The sequence below is a fragment of the Prionailurus bengalensis genome, chromosome A2 (assembly GCF_016509475.1).
Source record: "Prionailurus bengalensis isolate Pbe53 chromosome A2, Fcat_Pben_1.1_paternal_pri, whole genome shotgun sequence".
NCBI lineage: Eukaryota > Metazoa > Chordata > Mammalia > Carnivora > Felidae > Prionailurus > Prionailurus bengalensis.
In genome coordinates this window covers 161,779,911-161,799,707 of record NC_057348.1, presented here as the reverse complement: position 1 = coordinate 161,799,707, position 19,797 = coordinate 161,779,911, and the positions used below count along the sequence as shown (strand labels likewise).

The 19,797-nt window shown below is 50.2% G+C and overlaps 1 long non-coding RNA gene and 5 other non-coding genes across 6 annotated transcripts; 4 read left to right on the top strand and 2 right to left on the bottom strand.

Annotated features, from left to right (window-relative positions):
- Positions 1-1,895: 1,895 nt before the first annotated feature.
- Positions 1,896-1,967, top strand: TRNAC-GCA. The gene has a single exon. It is a non-coding gene; the product is annotated as a tRNA-Cys (tRNA).
- Positions 1,968-5,450: 3,483 nt separating this feature from the next.
- On the top strand, positions 5,451-5,522 carry TRNAC-GCA. The gene has a single exon. It is a non-coding gene; the product is annotated as a tRNA-Cys (tRNA).
- Positions 5,523-9,887: 4,365 nt separating this feature from the next.
- LOC122488500 lies at positions 9,888-18,159 on the top strand. The gene is made up of 3 exons (XR_006298631.1): positions 9,888-10,886; positions 11,138-11,266; positions 18,126-18,159. It is a non-coding gene; the product is annotated as an uncharacterized LOC122488500 (long non-coding RNA).
- TRNAC-GCA lies at positions 11,035-11,106 on the top strand. Its single transcript has one exon. It is a non-coding gene; the product is annotated as a tRNA-Cys (tRNA).
- Positions 14,077-14,148, bottom strand: TRNAC-GCA. The gene has a single exon. It is a non-coding gene; the product is annotated as a tRNA-Cys (tRNA).
- A 1,357-nt stretch (positions 18,160-19,516) lies between the features above and the next one.
- TRNAC-GCA lies at positions 19,517-19,588 on the bottom strand. The gene has a single exon. It is a non-coding gene; the product is annotated as a tRNA-Cys (tRNA).
- Between the last annotated feature and the right edge of the window lie 209 nt (positions 19,589-19,797).

The window sequence follows — 19,797 nt, the reverse complement described above, 5'->3', positions numbered from 1 at the left end:
GCCATTATCAGTTTCTGTTTTTGAGACAGAATGCTGGCAGTGTGAAAATTGATACCAGAGTTCGGTGCAGGAGGTGAAGGGGACATGACATCGGTCATCTGGTCTTGTTGGGGCTAAAAGCAGTGAACATCTGGCTAGTTATTCACAAATTGGGACCTGGCAGTCATTGACACACACTGACAAAGCAGGCAAGTTGAATATTGCCAGTGTCACGTGGAAGGAAGTGCATGATGAGAGCCAGGCCTTGATGTGCTAACACCAGGGGACACCATACAGTAAAGTGGCTAATTCTAGGGGCGCCTGGGGGGGCTCAGTCGGTTGAGCATCCGACTTTGGCTCAGGTCATGATCTCGCGGTCTGTGAGTTCGAGCCCCGCGTCGGGCTCTGTGCTGACAGCTCGGAGCCTGGAGCCTGCTGCAGATTCTGGGTCTCCCTCTCTCTCTGCCCCTCCCCCGCTCATGCTCTGTCTCGCTCTCTCTCTCTCTCTCTCTCTCTGTCAAAAATAAATAAAACAGTAAGAAAATATATATTAAAGTGGCTAATTCTATTGGCATTGGGACTCAGAGAAATAAAATGCAGGTCAAATGTGTAAACCCTCTACCCAGCGCCAAGCACAGAGAGTCTGATCTCTTACCCCTAAATAACTGAAAAAGCCTCCAGCCAAAAGTAGGATTTGATCCTGTGGGTTACTGACTTATAGTGTCAGTTAAATTAACAGTATCTTTGTCACATGCGTGAAAGGACACGAAATGGAAAAGAGTGGGATCTTCACATCCATCCTGGGCTTATTCAATGGCCTCAGAAACAAAGGCCAGAACTTTGGGCAGGGAGGCTAGGAACCAGCTCTGCCTAGTGGATTTCGCCTCACCGGGGAACGTGGCCACCCCAGGGAAGGGTGCCCAGCTTTCCAATCACCTCCCTTAATAAAAAGATGGTGTTTTATAGGGCGGTCAAACAGCCAGCAACATGATAGCAGACTGATTATGTTAGAAACATCCTGGATGGGGCGTTGCTTTGTTCTCACTGGAATACTTATTTCGAATTTACATTCTATTTTTGAAGTGAAACATGTTACCCGCGTAACGCAGTAATGATCCAAGTAAGCTGCACAGGAATGAGACAAAAATCTCCCCTCTTTTACCACATTTTCCATTGCATAGCTCAGTATCCTCTGTGGTCTCTGAAAAGTGAATCTCACTGGTCTCTGATGCCATGTAATAGAACATAGGTTACTGTGCTGGTGCCTTTTAGGAAGGACTGGTGTGTGTCCTCCCTATGTGAGTGAGGGTCGGCCGTGGGGAGGGATTGGGGGTGGGGGCATGGGTACATGCAGGGCCTGGAAGAAAGAGCCATCTCTGACCATAAACCAGGGATCCTTGCGCCAGGGCTGTGGGTCTCCGAATAGCAGCCTTTATGCCTCTCGCTAGCTTCCTCTGTTGTGCTGCCAAAAGGATCCAGGGGCTCCTGCCTCTCTAGTGCCCAACCAAGCCGCTGGGAGACTGCCTCAGGAGGGCATTGGGCTGGGAAGACGGGGGAAGATGTGAAGGAAAACGGGCAAGAGAGCAAGCAAGGGTGAGGCTGGGGACGATGGGGCAGAGCAGGTATAGCTGAGGGAGGAGGGAAGAAAGGAAGGATGGGGGGGCTGGGGTCCACAGAAACCTGGTGCCTCCTGCAGTTCAGGTGTGGCTGTAGTGGAAAAGTGCTAGGAGACAAGCGAAGGGTCTCAGGGGAATCGGAAAGGCGGTGTTATGGCTGCATAGCCGTCTTTAGTGAGTTGCGGTGCACCTGCCGGTTTCACAGGCCGACCAGGAATGAACAGAACTTACAGTGCCCTATGGAATGTTTGGTGCGGCGTCACAGGTGAAATAATGTAAAGAGGACCTCATCCCACGCAAGGGGGTATAGCTCAGGGGTAGAGCATTTGACTGCAGATCAAGAGGTCCCCGGTTCAAATCCGGGTGCCCCCTGCTGGAGCTTTGCTTTATTGCCTCTCGTAGAGGAGTGGCTTCCCAGCTACCACATTCTATACAATGTCATCAGTTGCCCTCCCCACCTCTTTCCCCCAGACCCTGGTGTTTTTTCAGGTGTCCTTTCTCCCTTGACATACTGAAGTATGGTAGGTTCCTGGTACCAAACTTCTGAGGGGCAGAGGCCAGCCAGGTGGCCGGCGCCGGCAGGTGCACACACGGAGTTGGGAGGGCCCAGAGTGATGGTCACCGGCGCAGCTGGGACTATCGGGTCCACCGCGGGACTTCATTCCCCGGGTGCGTGCCTGGGTCCTCACACTCCCACACCACTGACCAACCCTGCAGCAGAGACCAAGGGGAAGGAAAAGCAAAAAAAAAAAAAAAAAAAACCCACAAAAAACAAAAAACGAAAAACGAAACGAAACAAAACAAAACAAAACAACACGTAGCAGGAAAGAGGGAGACAAGCCCCTTTTCTTCTGCAACATCCCTCCGGCGCCCTCTACTGACAGCTCTTAGCATTGTGCTCGCTTAAGGAGAAAGACGTAGGGAAGCCAGTCCGTTATTGCAGGGCAGGTATGGAAGCATGAATTTGGACCCAGGAGTCAAAAAATTGATAACTGGCACATCGTGTGAGTGCCAACAGGATGTTAGCAGGTGTATGCAGGCGGGGGCTTGAGATCATCCTGAAAATTTGAGTGTGCCCTCTGGCATTTCTGCCATTACTGTGAGATGTGTTTATCCTGTGAGCTGCTGCCCCTTCAGCCTGGGCCCCAGAAAGAACACACGTGGTCCAACCTTAAGCGCAACTCACCTAGAAAGGCCAATGCCCTCTGGACCCACAGCTTGAAGCGGGCTTACCCAGCCAAGCCCAGCCTCTATCAATTGATCCTCATTCAATAGTCTGACCCATGAGCATGAGAATAAATGCTTATTGTCGTGTGTCAATGCTTTGGGGCGTTTTTGCAACACTCTTATGAATACGACTGGAAAATACTAACATTGACATACAGAAGGGGTCTCCCACTATAACAAAAGCCTAAAGTACATGACATGTCTTCATGATGAAGCATGGGGAATTAGTGGGAAGTTAGTGGGGTAACTATTATTGAGGGCAGGGAAAACAGGCTCATGATAACCTGGAAGGCAGAAAATGTATTTGAACTTGTAGTGTTAGGGGGGGGATATTACAAAGAAAAATACTGAATGCATGAGCTGTTTTGTTACAGGCTGTTTCTGATAAGGTACTGCAAAAAAAAAAAAAAATTTGAGTTCAGAAGACAACTTACTGGTTTGCAGTCAGAATTTAGAGGCAATCTAGATAGCTCAGAATTGCGTAGTGAGAAAAATAAAACCATCCCGTCCAAAACAAAGGTGAGGCTGTTATTACATCACTTTAGCCAAAAGGCCAAATCCAGAGCCTTCCAGTAAGACATAGCCCCAAACCAAATCAAGCTTAATGTGCTCATAGCTTAGATGTACTTCATTAAGAGCACTGAAGAATTAAGCCGATACTAAGTATATCCTCTCAGCTGGACAAAAGTATTCCTAGAAAGACTAAGGATGTGCCCAAGTACTTATAATTGAGCTGGAGGGAGAACATACATCAAAGAGAATTGTGGTCATGGCTTTCAGCATGTGGAGTCAAATACATAGAAAACCCACACATTTCTTGAGAGAGCTGTATTGGCAAAAACATTACTAGCCTGGACAAAAAAGTTACCAAGACTGGAGAATAAAAGGGCCTGGGCTTCCAGCATTCCATAGGGGGAAGCAAACTGAGAAGAATGCCTAGCCACAACAAAGGACATGTTTTCCAATGATGTCTCCAGAAATTTCAGAGAAGGAGGAAGGAAAAAAGGAAGACGTCTTAGAGGGTGGGCCCATGAGTCATGCAGAACAGTGGGCAGGGAGCTCTCCCTAGATAGCAGAACCAGAGCCGACTCAAGGAATATTCCCTACTGCTGGAATGCGTATGTTGTGTGCCACTGGGGTTTGGGGTGGTTTGTTATACAATATTATTGTAAAAAGGCTGGCAAATACTGAATTTGGTATCTAGAAGGAGGCTCTGTCTGTAACAAAAGGCAAAAGGGGGGCGTGGCCACTTATGCCTAGCATTTCAATGTCTATGACCGTGTGTGTTTCCCGTTGTGATCAGTCATTGCACGTAAACATTTACTGCCGTAAGTCTGTTCCTGCACCATCGCTGGACTTTGGGTGTATGAGTGGTAGATAATTTGTTTCTTAAGCTTATAGGTCTCTGGATCGAGAGAAGCCTCATCTGGATCTAATGTATATCATAAGATCCTGGACTTCGTCTGACTGAATGAGGCTCTGGGGGCTTTGGGATGAGGCTGAGTACCTTATGCACGTGGGAGAGATTTAAGTAATTATGGCCAAGAGGGCAGACGATGGTATATTAAAATGTTGGCCTCAGTTCTGCACTTGTTCTATGTGTGCCCTTTGCCACAAGATTTTTCACATCCTCCCATTAGAAGTGGAACAGGTTTGGGGTGGCTCCGTCGGTTAAGCATCGACTCCTGATTTTGGCTCAGGTCATGGTCTCACAGTCATGAGATTGAGCCCTCCATTAGTCTGAGCATGGGGCTTGCTTGAGATTCTCTCCCTCCCTGTCCCTCTCCCTCTACCCCTCTCCTGCTTGCACGTACATTCTCTCTCAAAAAAAAAAAAAGATAGATTTCCCTGCCCTTGATTTAAGGGTAGGTCCTAAGACTTGCTTTCACTGATGGGATATTAGCACGTGTGATACTAACAGAGGCTTGAAATCTGCTTACGTGCTTGGGCTTGACCTTTTTGCATTTCTGCCACTGCCATGAGAAAATTTTCCCTGCTAGCTGTGACTCTTCCAACCTGGACCCAGGAAGAAACAGACTTGGAGCAGACCTGTGCCCAACTCGCATAAAGAAATGAAGCACAGGAAAAAAAAAAAGAAAAAAGAAAGAAAGAAACCAAGCACAGATGGACCTCCAGCTTGAAGCAGGGCCACCAGGTCAAGCTCAGACTAGATCTACTGGTTGTCATCCATGTTGCTGACCCTATGAACATGAAAAGAAATGCTTATTGTTGCATGCATCTGAATTTGGGGATGGTTTGTTATGAAGCGTTATTATGGACATAACAGGCCTGATTCCTACACTTCCTCTCCCTTCTCCCCACCCCCCAGGTACTGAGCAAGGGGTGAGGAGGAGATTGCAGTTTATGGGAGGAATTCAGATTGTGGCTTCAAAATGGAAAAGTGCTATTTGACCAGCCAGAAGCCCTAGGCGGTGGGGGGGTGGGGGTGGGGGGTTGGGGGGGAAGGAAGGGTGAACTCCTGGCCAGAGGGAGGTCTCCAGTCAGTTTCTAGTGGGCTTGCCAGTTTCATTGACTGACCAAGAGTGAATAGAATGTACAGTACACTGTGGAATGCTTGGGCGTGGTGTCACAGGTTAACTATGCTAATGAGGAGCAGGACCACAGTAAGGGGGTATAGCTCAGGGGCAGAGCATTTGACTGCAGATCAAGAGGTCCCCGGTTCAAATCCGGGTGCCCCCTGTAGGTGGCTTACCTTATTGACAAATAAGTGACCTAAGTTAGGGTCCTGCTTATTGGAAAGTCCTCTCCATTGCCACCTTCCTTTTCTCAGGTGACTTCTGGGATGCGGCACATGTCATGGAGCTGTTATGAATGACGTATGTGTGACAGAAGGTCCTAAGTTCCTCTTCAAACTTTAGCTTATGATCACAGGTTACCCAGCCTGCCTGCACACACTTAGGGACCTTAGTTAAAAAGAAAAAAAACAGATGAGCCCTAGGAATTATGATTTAGTCGGACAGAGGAGGTACCTGGGAACTTTTGCTTTGGGGAGGCACACATCCCACCACCTCCCCCCTCCCTGCTAACTTCAATTGTAACATCCAGTGGTTCTAAGTAAGTATTTTGGAACATATAACACTATGTAATGTTAAACAACGTTCCGGTGGTGAACATCAATGGGCTGTAGGCACGGAGAGCGGCCAGGTGTGCAGAGGGGAGAGAATGCAGGAAAGGCAGGGAAGGTGTGGGCATGCTAGGGTGGTGACAGATCGTAGTGGCACCATACTGCTAGGTGTGGTGACTGCCCATAACTGATAACTCTGCTTTAATTTCTTGTTAATGTTTATTTATTTTTAAGGGGGGGGGGCAGTGCAAGCAGGGGAGGGGCAGAGAGAGAGAGGGAGACACACACACACACAGAGCAAGCTGGGGAGGGCAGAGAGAGAGGCAGACACAGAATCCAAAGCAGGCTCCGGGCTCTGAGCTGTCAGCACAGAGCCCGACGCGGGGCTCGAACTCACGAACCGTGAGGTCATGACCTGAGCCGAAGTCGGCTACTTGACCGACTGAGCCTCCCAGGTGCCCCTCGACTCTGCTTTAAAGTTCAGAATTGAAACGCACTTATTAGACGAGACTGGTTGTTTCTGAATGAAGCGTTTGATTGACAATCTAGAGGTCCCTGGTTCCAATTCAGGTGTGTTGTTTTTCTTTTTGCCTCCCAACTTTAGAACCTTCTTTCCATCTTTTGAGGATGTCCAATTATGGGAGCCCTGGTGGAAGAAATGTCTCCTCTTGCAGCTGCAGAGGCCAAAAATAAAGGCGATTTTCTCCCTTTCTTCCAGCACCGCTGGCCAAACAGGTGCTCCTGACTCACACTACACTCGGAATGAGTGACACAAATCCCAGGGTTGGCAGTGCCCGAGGGCCTGGCTGGCTGAGTCCCCTTGGGTCGCCCCTGCCTCACGTGAACCTGCGCATCCAGCCTTCCCTTCAGCGCTGCAGGCTCCCTGCCACACAGACAGTGGTCATCTCATCTTTTGCCACAGGCAGAACCAGTTTCTGTTTCTGGAACCACGTGCCTAGGCCGATACAACATTTGGGGTCTTTTGCCGCTGGCAAAAGACCTTCACGAAAGTGGGGTGGCTATAGAATTGCTTTTCTGTCCTATTGGCGTTGAAGGAGGTGGAATTCCAGTTGATTCGTCAGGGCTGAAAATCTAAGAGCCCACGGGCTGTCAGTGGGAAGTTAGCTGATGAACTGATCACATGGATTCAATTGGCCAATGGGTTGGAGGAAGCTTATTCATCGGGCAGGCATCTGATGGCTGTTTATGGCTGGCGTGCATTCCGATTGGTTAGTGTCTATGCTGTGAGCCGTGGTTAAGGGTTCTGAGTACCACTCTTTCTTGGAATAGAGATCCCGCTGAAGGACAGAACCTTTAGGGACCACGTGTTGGGATAGAACAGTAGAAAGGGCCAAGCCAAGGCTGACGGTCTCGGGAAGCTCAAAGTCGTACAGTGGAAAGCTCAGACGTGTGTGTTCTCTTCTCCGGACACAGATGGAGACGGCGGACTTCCCAATAACCCCAGCCCAACACTCAGCTCGTCTGCTCAATGACTGATGTGCTGAAAACCAAAGGCAAGATCGTCAAATTTCTATCCATTGGGTTCATAGTTTCACCCGCCTCTTGTATGAATCATTTCACAGGATGTCAGGGCCCCTCCTCCAATTCAAAAAGCAACTGGTGGAGAACCGGGGTGGCTCAGTCGGTTAAGCGTCCGACTTCGGCTCAGGTCATGATCTCGGGGATCTTGGGTCCGAGCCCTGCACGGAGTCTGCTTCAGATCCTCTGTCTCCCTCTCTCCCTGCCCCTCCCCCTCCTCAAAAATAAATAAACATTAAAAAAAAAAGCAAGTTGCTACATCTTGCTTTCATTTTAGCCTTTATCGGGACTGTTCCTATTACCCAGGTAATGGTGCGAGGAATGACAAAATACTTAGACACAAAGGGTCTCCCTGAATAGTCAGGTAGAACATGGGGGATGGTTCCTAGTTGCCAAGTTCTGCCTACATGTACATATGGTTCTATATTGTGTTTGTATTTTATAATCCCCAAAGCTTTTCTCTAATATTTAACTCGTGTGCACATGTATGCATGTGCGCACACACACACACACACACACACACACACACACACTGTGACATCTCCCATTTGAATGTATGTGATGGCCTTTCTGCTTTTTATCCAATAATGAGTAGAGCTTTGTAATAAGGGAAACAGCCTTGTTGCTTAATTCAAAGGGATATTTAGCAGACGCCTCAGCAAAAGATAAAGAACAGGAAAACACTCAACTCCTAAGATTGCTGCTGTAATCTCTGAGGCTGATGTGGTCATGCCTTTCCCAAGCCTGATTGTCTGCTTCCTAGCAATTCTGTGATGTATTTCCAATAGTTCTTTTAAGTTTCTTTATTCATTTTGAGAGAAAGAGCATGTGAGCTGGGGAGGGGCAGAGAAAGAAGGAGAGAGAGAGAATCCCAAGCAGGCTCTGCATTGTCAGCACAGAGCCCGACGCAGGGCTGAGACCCACAATATCAACTGATACACCTGCCTTCACTGTCTTTTTCCTTTCTAGCAATTGGAATGCACCATGATGACATCTTTGGACTGACCCAGTGGATGAGGAACAGAAGCTTTGTAAGAAAAATCCATCTGGGTGTGCAGAAATGCAAAAACTCTTCCAAAAAATAAGACCATTGGAGCCACCAAAATGAGGTCAGAGATCTGAATCTGGATGTCCCTGTGCTATGAGACCACTAGCCTGGATACTGGGTTCTTGGCACAGCATCATCAGGAAGGGAGCAGGTGGGATCGGGGCAATTGGGACCTGTCTCCACTGACCCATTTCGAATCTTTTTGGAATCAGTCTCTTTTCAGACAGAAGCATCTCCTGTTTAAGTGACACAGACCATTGGAATTATTGCACTTTTTTTTTTAAGGTTTTATTTTATTTTGAGAGAGAGTGTGAGTGGGGGAGGGGCAGAGAGGAAGGGGGAGAGAGAGGATCCCAAGCAGGCTCCGCACTGTCCGTGCAGTGTCGATGTGGGGCTTGAACTTAACTGCGAGATCATGACCTGAGCCAAAATCAGGAGTCGGATGATTAACAGGCCGAGACACCCAGGCGCCCCAAGTTGTTGCTTTTTATTAAAGCAAAACTAACTTGCGTGGAGAAAAGCAAATAGGTCATTTCAGAGATGTTTGTAATTTGCAAATCGTTTTCTTACAAAGATGAAGCTATTCTATGATGTTTTTAACATCAAAAGGAATAGATGACTTTTTCACACCAATAAAAAAAAGCTTTTAGGACACCTTTCTTAGTGGATACAGAGTATTCTTCTGTATGGCGGCTGCTACCACTCTTGACTTAGCCAACACTCGTTTGTTGGTCCCCCACACGGTTTCTAACCTCCCCTCGTACAGACAGATCTGCAAAGCGTCCTGTTCAAGATGCATGTCTGCTTTTCATCTAGTTTGGCCCCCATATGCTATGCCAATTTGGATGATTGTCTCTTCTCTGCATCCTGGGGATCTCTGTGGCCTTTGGGCCTCGTAGTGGTAACTTCCAGGGGAGAGGTCCAAGGAGGCAGGGAACATTGGTCCCAGTCTAGGAGATAGTAAAGGCCTGAGTTTGGTGCCCAAACAGCGAGTCCTTGACCTGGTCCCAAGTCATCCAGCTGTGCTGGGCTGATGGTTTGGGGCCAGCATGGCACCGTGACCTCTCCAGTAAGGCCATCTCCCTTTTTTTTTTTTTTTTCTCATTTATTTTTGGGACAGAGAGAGACAGAGCATGAACGGGGGAGGGGCAGAGAGAGAGGGAGACACAGAATCGGAAACAGGCTCCAGGCTCCGAGCCATCGGCCCAGAGCCTGACGCGGGGCTCGAACTCCCGGACCGTGAGATCGTGACCTGGCTGAAGTCGGACGCTTAACCGACTGCGCCACGCAGGCGCCCCTAGGCCATCTCCCTTTAAAGCCAAGGAGTAAGGAACGAAAAGAGTGGGGGGAGCAGAGAAAGCAATGTAGGACAGCTCAGAGGAGCCCATGCTGCAGGGGGTCAGAGTGGGACTGGGGGCAGCAGACTGGGGAAGTGAAACCTGAGCGCAAGGGAAGGAAAGAGGGAAGATTCCAGCTCTAAGCAATGATTAGTGCCCCACACGGGGACTGGGGAGGAGGCCGCAGCACTCTCGGCAGGGAAGATTCCTAGAAGTTTCTAGAGAAGGACAGAATACGTCCAAAGTCAGACAGAGGTCTATCTGGACGAGGTCGGGCAGTCAGCTCCCCCTAGTTCGCTAGGGATGAGAAGTGAGAGTGTGTGGTAGCTCCTTGGGCACAACCACACAAGTGGCGTGGTGCTCACCGGGAACCCCAGTTCAGGGGCAGAGCCTCTGACTTTGTGTCGGGGAGTCCCTGGTTCCAGTCCGTGCGTCGCCTGTTGGCATTTCTTTTTGCTCTGACCTCCTGTTTGCCATCACGCGGTCCTGTGTCTGTGCTCCGGTGACCACAAATCTCTCATTCTTGCCTCACCGCTTTCCACGCACTGCACGCTTATTTCTGCTGCCTGACCCACGGAACGATGCACCAGACAGAGAATAAGGGGGAAAAAGAAGATATGAAGGGGGTAGCTCAGTCTCCTGCCCAGTTTAGTGCAAAGAGGCCCCCTAATCATAAACGTGGATTCTAGTGGTAACTTGGTCATTAAACCAAGTGAGTTTGGTTGGGGCGTGATTTGAATTCCAAACTTTTTTTTTTTTTTTTTTCCAGATCTATCCCGTGAGGGGCACAACAGCTCCCAAATCATCAGGAGCTTGTTAGAAGCTCGTGTTGTCCCTCGTCCCCTTCCCAGAGAGTCTGGCTTAGGGGTTCTCAGGTGGGGCCCAAGCCCTGCCTCCCCTCCCCTCCCCTCCCCTCCTCTCTGTCTGTTGAGCAGCTAGTTCTGTATCCCGCTCTTGCGGATGAGTCTGAAGAATGTTCCAGCTGCAAACCTCAATGTGGTCAATGCCAGTGCCTACAGCCAGGGGCTGAGGGAAGGAGGAGGTTGTAAGTGGAGGTAAGGGGCAGGGGTGGGCGTAGTGGGTAGGGCATGTTTGCAGGGGTGTTAGGGTGGCAGAGAGCCACGAAGAATACATCTCGAGTCAGAGACAGTCAGGGCGTGGCTCTGAAGGATTAAAAAGTTTATTAGACACCTGTAAACAGGTGGGGGTATAGCTCAGGGGTAGAGCATTTGACTGCAGATCAAGAGGTCCCTGGTTCAAATCCAGGTGCCCCCTTATTATGCCTGCTTTTGCCCCCCTATAACAGCTGTTGTGTCCCCCACTTGGAAACCCCTCTGAGGAGAGAAGAGATGGATCCCGACCCTTCGGTTTCACCTCCTGTGTTTCTCCACCACTCAAGCGGGCTCCACCACCCAAGCCTCTCTGGTGGCTTCAGGTGGGTATTTGTGTTATTCTTTGACTGCCCAGCACCTGAACCCCCACCCGAAACAGTGAGTCTTGGGGGAAAGCACAGCTTTGCAACCTGCTCTACCAAACCAACGTGCCAAATACTGCCCGGGCCTAGGACCCGGCTCAGACCTTACCAGGTGAATTCCACTATGGGATACAGAACTCTGGCTGCCTTGGCAGGGCTGGCAGGTCCTTCAGCACCCACTGGGGATACAGTGGCTTCTGCCCCCGCATGGTGCTCTGCTATGCCCTTGGCTGTGAATTTGGCCACTGGGGTCCCTTTGAGCCTGGCTCTCCCACCCTCCCTCCGGGGCCTTGGGCTCCTCCCAGCCTGCCAGTGACGGTCTAGTCTATTTCCACCAGACAGAAGCAGGTTCTGGGTTCGCATCTATGTGCATGACTAGCTGAGAAATGGGTACAGGGAGTCATTTGCAAGCAAGAGATCCTTGGCGAAATGGGGGGCTGGGGGCGGATGTGGGACTGGGGAGCTAACTGCCAGGCCTAGTTGTGCTGAAGTCAGTAAAAGTCCAGTCGGCCCCTCCTGGTAGGAGTATAGCTGGCCAGGGTCCACAGAGGCGAAACAGCTAAATAAATTGTTGCCTGGGGCCAACCAAACCAAAGAGCCCGCTGAGAGCGAGAGACGTGGTGGCTGATTCTAACATACTGGGAACGCCTGGATCCGAGGTCCAGCTTCTTTGTTCGGGGCTCAGAAGGCCACATGGGGTCTCCAGCTGAGAAAATCTAAGGCACCACATGACCCAGTGGAACACCGGAGGCAGACTTTGATCCTGAGGTTGCCAAATTCCCTTGAAGCCAGAGCTTCCCTGGTCTCCTGCGTGAAAGTTGGGGCATTTGTTCAGGGGAGAACGGTGCTTCCAAAACCGTACGGGGGATTTCTGAGAGAATGGGGAGGAACCAGCACCAGAAGCCAACTCCAGAAGCCACCAGTCCCCATGGATTTCGTCTTAAACCAGGACTGATAGGATTGCTTGCAGAGGGTCCAGTGCCCCGGCCCCCACCTGCCAAGTGCAGAAGCTGCCCGCTCGCTGCTGGTAACAGAGAACACCCAGGGGGTCTTTCGGGCCCATCAGAATCTTTGTGCGTCTGGTTTGGAATCCACATGGCCTGTGGCCCCAGGAGGGGACAGTGTGGGGTCCCCTGCAGGGGGGAGGTGGGTGTGGTCTGACTGTCCCGGGGCAGTAGCCCTGCCAGCAAAGTGAGAGTCCCCGTGCCCATTCAGAAGGCTTTTGGGCTTTGGTACCCCAAACAGGCATCCTTGCCCCCTCCAGGTGTGCTGAGCCCCAGATGTGAGGCCTTCTGAGGCAGATGGGGCTGCTCACAGGGAAGGTGACTTCAGCCTTCCTGGCCAAATGCCTCCCCTAGACTCAGCCCAAGGATTTGGCCTTGGGATGAAGAAGAAGTGTCTTGAACAGGAGAGGCTGGGGGGGCCTGGGGGGCAAGAACAAATGAGCCCAGGAGAAGGTGCAGTGAGGAGGGAAGGTTACGGGAACACCAAAGCGTACCAGCTAGAGACAGAAGTGGGGGCGGGTACTGGGCAGGGCACAGGGGGCTTCTGGGCACTCAAATGAGGGGTCAGTGGGAAAGGGGAGGGAGCTGATGGCCAGGAGAGGGTGAGTCAGCCAGGACACGGGGCAGATGGGAATAAACAGCAACTACCGGGTATTGGGAGGTCCCAACCAGGAAACAATTTGAAGTGAGCTCCTGGCTCAGGGGAAAAGATCCGACTGCGGGTCAAGAGATCCCTGGGTCAGATTTCCAGGCCGCCGTGAGCTTATCTCATTTAGTACCGGGTGGGGGGGTGGACATGATCCGGGTCATTATGTGGCGTCATGTCTGGCACCGGGTTGGGAAGTGGAAAGAGCCCAAGACCAGCCGTGTGAGATCTGGCCCCAACCCTATTATTAATCAGGTGTGTGTGCTTGGGAACGTCTCTTAATTATGGCCTCTTTTCAAGCCTGTAACACCGGGCACCGAACTAAATTGGTGGTTTCCAATTCTGACTTTCCACTGGGATCATCCCATGGGCTTGTTAAAAATAGAGTCCATTGGCCCCACGCCCAACTATTCCGATCCAGGCAGTCTGATCTGGAGCCTGTGAGCTGTATTTCCGAGAAAGGAGACGCCCCGCTGCCCTTACCCACTCACACACCAGGGGCTGTGATGGGCAGTCCCCCCGGGGACCCTTGGCCTTAGAGGAGCCCGGAGCCCTCCAGTGACACAGCCCTGCTTTGACCCAGATGTCCTTGGCCATGGGTGGCTGGTGTGGGCAGGGGATTGTGCAGAAGGAGGGCAGGAATGCCTTCCACCTGCCGTAGAGGTCCGACTAGACATGAGGGGTATGTCAGTGTCTGAAGGAGTTCTGGGATTCACGTTGGAGGCCAGAAGTCTCCCTGTCACAGTGAGGTGAGCTTTTAAGGACAGGTGCACCTTACCCGTTCTTGTCCTTACTGATTTGGGGAATGGGGTTCGAGCTTCCTTTCCCTCACTGGAGCCCGTGACTCTACACTGAGGAGAGAGAGAAAAGAGGCAGGGAAGGCCAGTCATCTTCTATACTAACTCCTTGGAGTCAGTCCTCCAGAGCCAACCGAAATCCTGCTCTTCTTCAGGGGGTGGGTCTGAGTCTGGAGCGGGCCCCAGGGGGAGCTCCAAGACCTGGGGGCTAGAGCCTCAGACCCTGCAGAGGGTTTGATCTGCTTCATCTTTCTTTGCCGGGTGTTCTGGCCAAGGAGGACCAGGCGATACAGGACCCACTTGTGATTAAAAGCTAGTAAAGGAAGGGGGCACCCGGATTTGAACCGGGGACCTCTTGATCTGCAGTCAAATGCTCTACCCCTGAGCTATACCCCCTTAACTGGCATGGTGATGTATTATTAACACCTTGTACCTGTGTCAATACACCGGGGTTCAGTTTTGCTGGTTGGACTGTCCTAGCCAACTCTGCTCCTCTCAGCTCTGGCCTCCCTCCCGCAGTAAACCAGCCTGTCCTCTTCGTGTACCTCTTCTGTGTGCACCTGGCTGTGGGCGCCCGGTAGCCTCGTTGACCCTTACAGGTGGGCAGACCCTTAAAATCATGCAGGAAACCCCCTCCCACTGTTCCCCATCCACTGCATGTCAGGCACACTGGGACGGTGACATACCTGTGACCAGGTGACAGCGCCTTCCCCTGTGCCGAGAGAAGGTTCAGAGCCCACGGCCGAAGGTTATTTAATTACACGGAAGAACATCCACGAGAATTTGCCAAATGGAAAGGCAGGTTGCAAAACAGTGTGTCTGCATAAAATTACACATGATCTCAGCTTTTTCTTTTTTTTTCTGTGTTTTTATTTATCTTTCAAGCTTTCCATATCGAGCATGTGGCCTTTAAAAAAAAAAAAAGTTACTTAGGAAAGATTATACGCTAGGAGACTCCCGCTCCTAGGGATTTCTTCCTCTAATAGTCCCATGAGTACACAAAGACACACGTATCTGGAGATTCTTCGCAGCATTTCCTTTTTTTTGTATTAGCAATAAACTGGAAACCACCTAAATATCCATTGACGGGGATTAGGTTACAAACATGGTGTCCCAGGATGGGCTGTGATGCGACAGAAAATGATGAAATAAGCCCAGAGCGCTATCTATGCGAGGACTCATAAACAAGATCATGAAGGCCAAAAAGCAAAATAGGCAGCATATGATGCAAGATCCTTTGGGCTTTAAAAAAGATACTATATAGGGGCGCCTGGGTGGCTCAGTCAGTTAAGAGTTCGGCTCAGGTCCTGATCTCCCGGTTTGTGAGTTCGAGCCCCGTGTCGGGCTCTGCGACAGCTCAGAGCCTGGATCCTGCTTTGGATTCTGTGTCTCCCTCTCTCTCTGCCCCTCCCCTGCTCATGCTCTGTCTCTGTCTCATAAATAAATAAAACATTAAAAATTTTAAAAAGATACTATATATACATATCATTAGATGATAAGAAAGATTACACATACACACAAAGGTATTTATGTGTAAACATATATTAAATTGTTATATATAAAATACATAATGTATAGTTAATATATATTTAATATGTTTAAATATAAATTTTCCTATTTTAAATATTTTATGTTATATACATTTGTTATATATACTTTGTTATATATATACTTGTTATATATATTTTGTTATATATATTTGTTATATACATTTGTTATATATATTTTATTATGTATTGGACATTAATATTTTATGTTATATACATATAATGTATATATATATTTTAAATTTTAAAACAAAATTTTTTTAACGTTTATTTATTTTTGAGACAGAGAGAGGCAGAGCATGAACAGGGGAGGGGCAGAGAGAGAGGGAGACACAGAATCCGAAACAGGCTCCAGGCTCTGAGCTGTCAGCACAGAGCCCGACGCGGGGCTCGAACTCACGGACTGTGAGATCATGACCTGAGCCGAAGTCGGACGCCCAACCGACCAAGCCACCCAGGCGCCCCGTATTTTTTTAATTTTTAAAATGTTTTTTATTTATTTTTGAGAGAGAGAGTGTCAGCGGGTGGTGGGCAGAGAGAGGGAGACACAGAATCCGAAGCAGGCTCCAGGCTCCGAGCTCTCAGCACAGGGCCCGACGTGGGGCTCGAATCCACAAACCGGGAGATCAGGACCTGAGCTGCAGTCGGATGCTCGACAGACTGAGCCACCCAGGCACCCCTAAAATGTATATATTATATATAACATATATATATATATATAACATATAATCTCCTCTGGAAGGAAATAAACCAAAGAGCTATTGCCAACGAGTGGGTGAGGGATTCTTCAATTTTCCAATTTACGCGTGTAATAACCCAATGTCGGCACAGTCCCACCTTCCAGGTACTGACTGAGTGGTTACAAGTAACCGAGAGAAAGCACTGCAGACGTTCCTTCCTTCCCCCAGCTCTGCAGCTGCACTCATCCTGACTCCTCCCTCTTCCCTGGGCCCCTCCTGGTTTGTCCTTCACCCACCACCTCTGCTGCGGTTGTGCAGGCATTTCTTGTTTCTGCCGGTCTCCAGCCCCCTCCCCTCCCCTCCGGTGCCGTCACTCTGGTTTCACACACGGGTTGTCCACTGTCCATCCAGCTAGGATCCAAGATGTCCTTGGTTGGTCTGAAGGCAAAGGGCCCGCCCGCTGCCTTCTTGAGACCTCCGGCACCTGCCCGCCTCTCAGCCACACGCCACGCTCTTCCACGCCTGCCTTCCCGCCCCGACCTCTCAGCCTCCGGAGTGGCCTCTCAGACTTCAGGCTCTGGTGCCCAGGGTACAGGGAGGGCACTCTCGAAGGGCATAGAAACCATGTAGGAGGTCACCTCCCAGGTCAGCTGCGACTCGCAATAAAGTCGAAGGGTGACGATGACATTTCCAAAGGGAGAGAAAGGTTTTGATATTCACACTTGGAGAGGGGTGCCTGGGTGGCTCGGTTGGTTAGGTGTCTGACTTCGGCTCAGGTCACGATCTCATGGTTCGTGCGTTCGGGGCCCACGTCGGGCTCTGCGCTGACAGCTCGGAGCCTGCAGCCTGCTTCAGATTCTGTCTCCGGCTCTCTCTGCCCCTCCCCAGCTTGTGCTCTGTCTCTAAAATAAACATTAAAAAAAAAATTTTATATTCACACTTGGAGCAAGACAGCGGAGGAAGGGATAGGCCCCAGCCAGTGATGGGGACCGTACACAGGGCCTTGTATGTAGGCCTCTTTCCCTTAAGAGGGAGATGGCTCCATCAGGGGCACTAAGGAGCCCTCCGGAGGGACAAGGAGAGGCAGGTGCGGCTTCTGCCCAATTCCGTGGGCCCCCAGGAGGGGAGGAGGAAATGGAAGGCCTTTCTGCCTGCTATGGACCTACTGAGCCCCGGCACCAGGGAGCCCCGTCCTCTTGCTCTGCGCTTGGGACTGCACTGGCCCTTTAAGGGCCTCCAGCATGTTACTTGGCCTCCCTTACCTCCAAGGGAGGCTGGGATGTGTAGTTTTTCTTCTGTGAAGCCACGCGACAAGAAGGAGGCTACAAAGGACACTGGGTAGGGGTGGGGATACTGGCACTCTGCCTCACCCAGGCCTCTCTGCCACCGCAGTGGGGTGGACTCTGTGAACACATTAGAGCTAAGCCCGAGCCCTGGAAGGATCGTTATGTGGCGTTGACATTACTGAGGCTGAAGGCCGAGGGAGCCAAGGCAAATACAAGTGTCAGCCTGGTTCTAAAATCCTCCACTAAGCTTGGGGCATCCCAAGAAGGGGACCCAGAAGGGCAATGCGGGGCAGAAGGCGCTCCCTCCAGTTGGGGGGTTGAAGGCAGAGGTGTGGGCAAGGAACCCTGAAAAGGGGGGAGGGGTCTCATGGGGAGAGGGCGAGGAGGAAGAAAGGGCCCCACTGAGCCACCAGGCTAGGACGATGGGACCGCAGGACCAGAAGTCGTAATGGGGTGACAGATGGAGGCTGTCATCAAAGGGGCCATTTTCTTTCTATTTTTTTTAACGTTTATTTATTTTTTGAGAGAGAGGGAGAGTGAACGGGGAGAGGCAGAGAGAAAAGGAGACAGCATCTGAAGCTCTGGGGGGGGGGGGTTCAAAGCACGAACCCTGAGATTGTGACCCCAGGCGCCCCCAGAGGTCATCTTCAAGATCAGGAGGTGTCGTGGGAGGGCAGGGACAGGAAAGCGACAAGCCGCCAGGCCCTCAGCCAAAGTTCCAAGTGTTTATGAAACAGGGGGAAAAAAGTACTAATTAAGAAATTCGAGTCTCTCGCCAACAAAAAGGAAAGAGCTTTAATGAAAGAGAAACTCTGAAGCACATCACTGAAGATAAAAAGAGGTTTTGTCTTTTTTTTCAGGCACTTATGTTGTGTGCTGATAACGGAAGACAAAGAAAATTCGCAACCCGGCGTGTCAGACGGAGAGCTTTTTGCCGGCTTGTCAAGTTAGACAAAGTCTGACCGCGCTGTCCTCAGTGGCCGTTTCTCTGCCGCATTTTCCTGCCGTCCACTGTAAAGAGATTGAGGCTTTCTTGCTGTCAACTAATTTATTGTGAGAACCTGTTTTTAGCCCATCTAAAGCATAGAGTTTTGCTGTTGATACAGGCCTAGAGGATCGTGAAGTGTCTTTTAGGGAGTCGGGAGAAAGGTCGTCGAAGATAATTGGTGTGGGGCCCCTGGGTGGCTCAGTCGGTTAAGCGTCTGACTTCAGCTCAGGGCGTGATCTTACAGGCTGTGAGTTCGAGCCCCGCGTCGGGCTCTGTGCTGACAGCTCGGAGCCAGGAGCCTGCTTCGGATTCTGCGTGTGTGTCTCTCTCTCTGCCCCTCCCCACTCGCACTCTGCCCCTCTCTCTCTCTCAGAAGTAAACAAACATCAAAAAATACATATTAAAAAAAAAAAGATTCGTGTAAGGGATCATAGAAATCATGACAGATTTCCGAATTCCATGCGGGGATCTTGGGACTCACGGCAAATTCTCGGATTGTCTACCAAAATGCTCAGCGGCTTGTCCTCCAGACCACAGAAAGCCATTACATTCTTCGGTTTTGAGACGGGTGATACATAATTCACCGGTCCCTCATGCAGAAGTTTACTTTGAAGGCTTGAGGAGGACATACCATTGGCTTTAATGGTTCCTCAAGCTAACCGTGCACTTGGACAGGTAGAGAATTCATCCTCTACAAACTCTCTCGGCCCCAGGAGAGCCTGCTGTCTGAGCCACAGATCCTGGTGCTTTGGCTTGGAAAGAGAAGACCACTCCCCCCTCCCGTGCACAGAGATTGCCCGGATTAAAAAGGGGGAGGACTGAGGAAACTGAGGCAGAGACAGTTAACATCTCTGGAAGACACCGTCAACGTCGCCTTCCGATGACGTATACTTAGGGCTGAATGGGAGGAGGTCCAGAACACAAGGTGCTGGGCACACAGAACGGGGATGAGGCAGCCTGGGTCTAAGAAGGCTTCCTGGAAGCTAACTAAGGCTGGTTCTCAACTCTGAGGAGCTCTCACCCTAACTGGGCTCCACCCCAGATACTCTGATTTCATTGCTCTGGGGTGAGGCCTGGAAAATGGCACTTTTATACACTCCTCAGTGATTCCCACTTCTATTTTGAGGTAAGAACCCCCAACTTTGGTATGAAGCTTCACGAGTTTGCTGGTTCCAGGGAAGAAAAACAACTTTCCGTTGACATCTAATAAGGAAGAGGAAGTTTTAAAAAAAATGCAGCACCAATATGAATTAGGAATAAATAAGGGGGCACCCAGATTTGAACTGGGGACCTCTTGATCTGCAGTCAAATGCTCTACCCCTGAGCTATACCCCCTTCTGTTGTGGCCTGGCTTAATTAATATTCTTCATCAGGACAGCCACACCCAGACTCCCCGTAAAGCGATGAGCAGCCGGGACAGACCACTGTCTCCGTCAAAAATAAATAAACATTAAAAAAAAAAGAAGAAGAAGTAGGTGGCCGAGTGGAGTTAGGAATCCCCCAAAGCATGAACAAACCGACCATCTCCCCCTATTATTGGCATG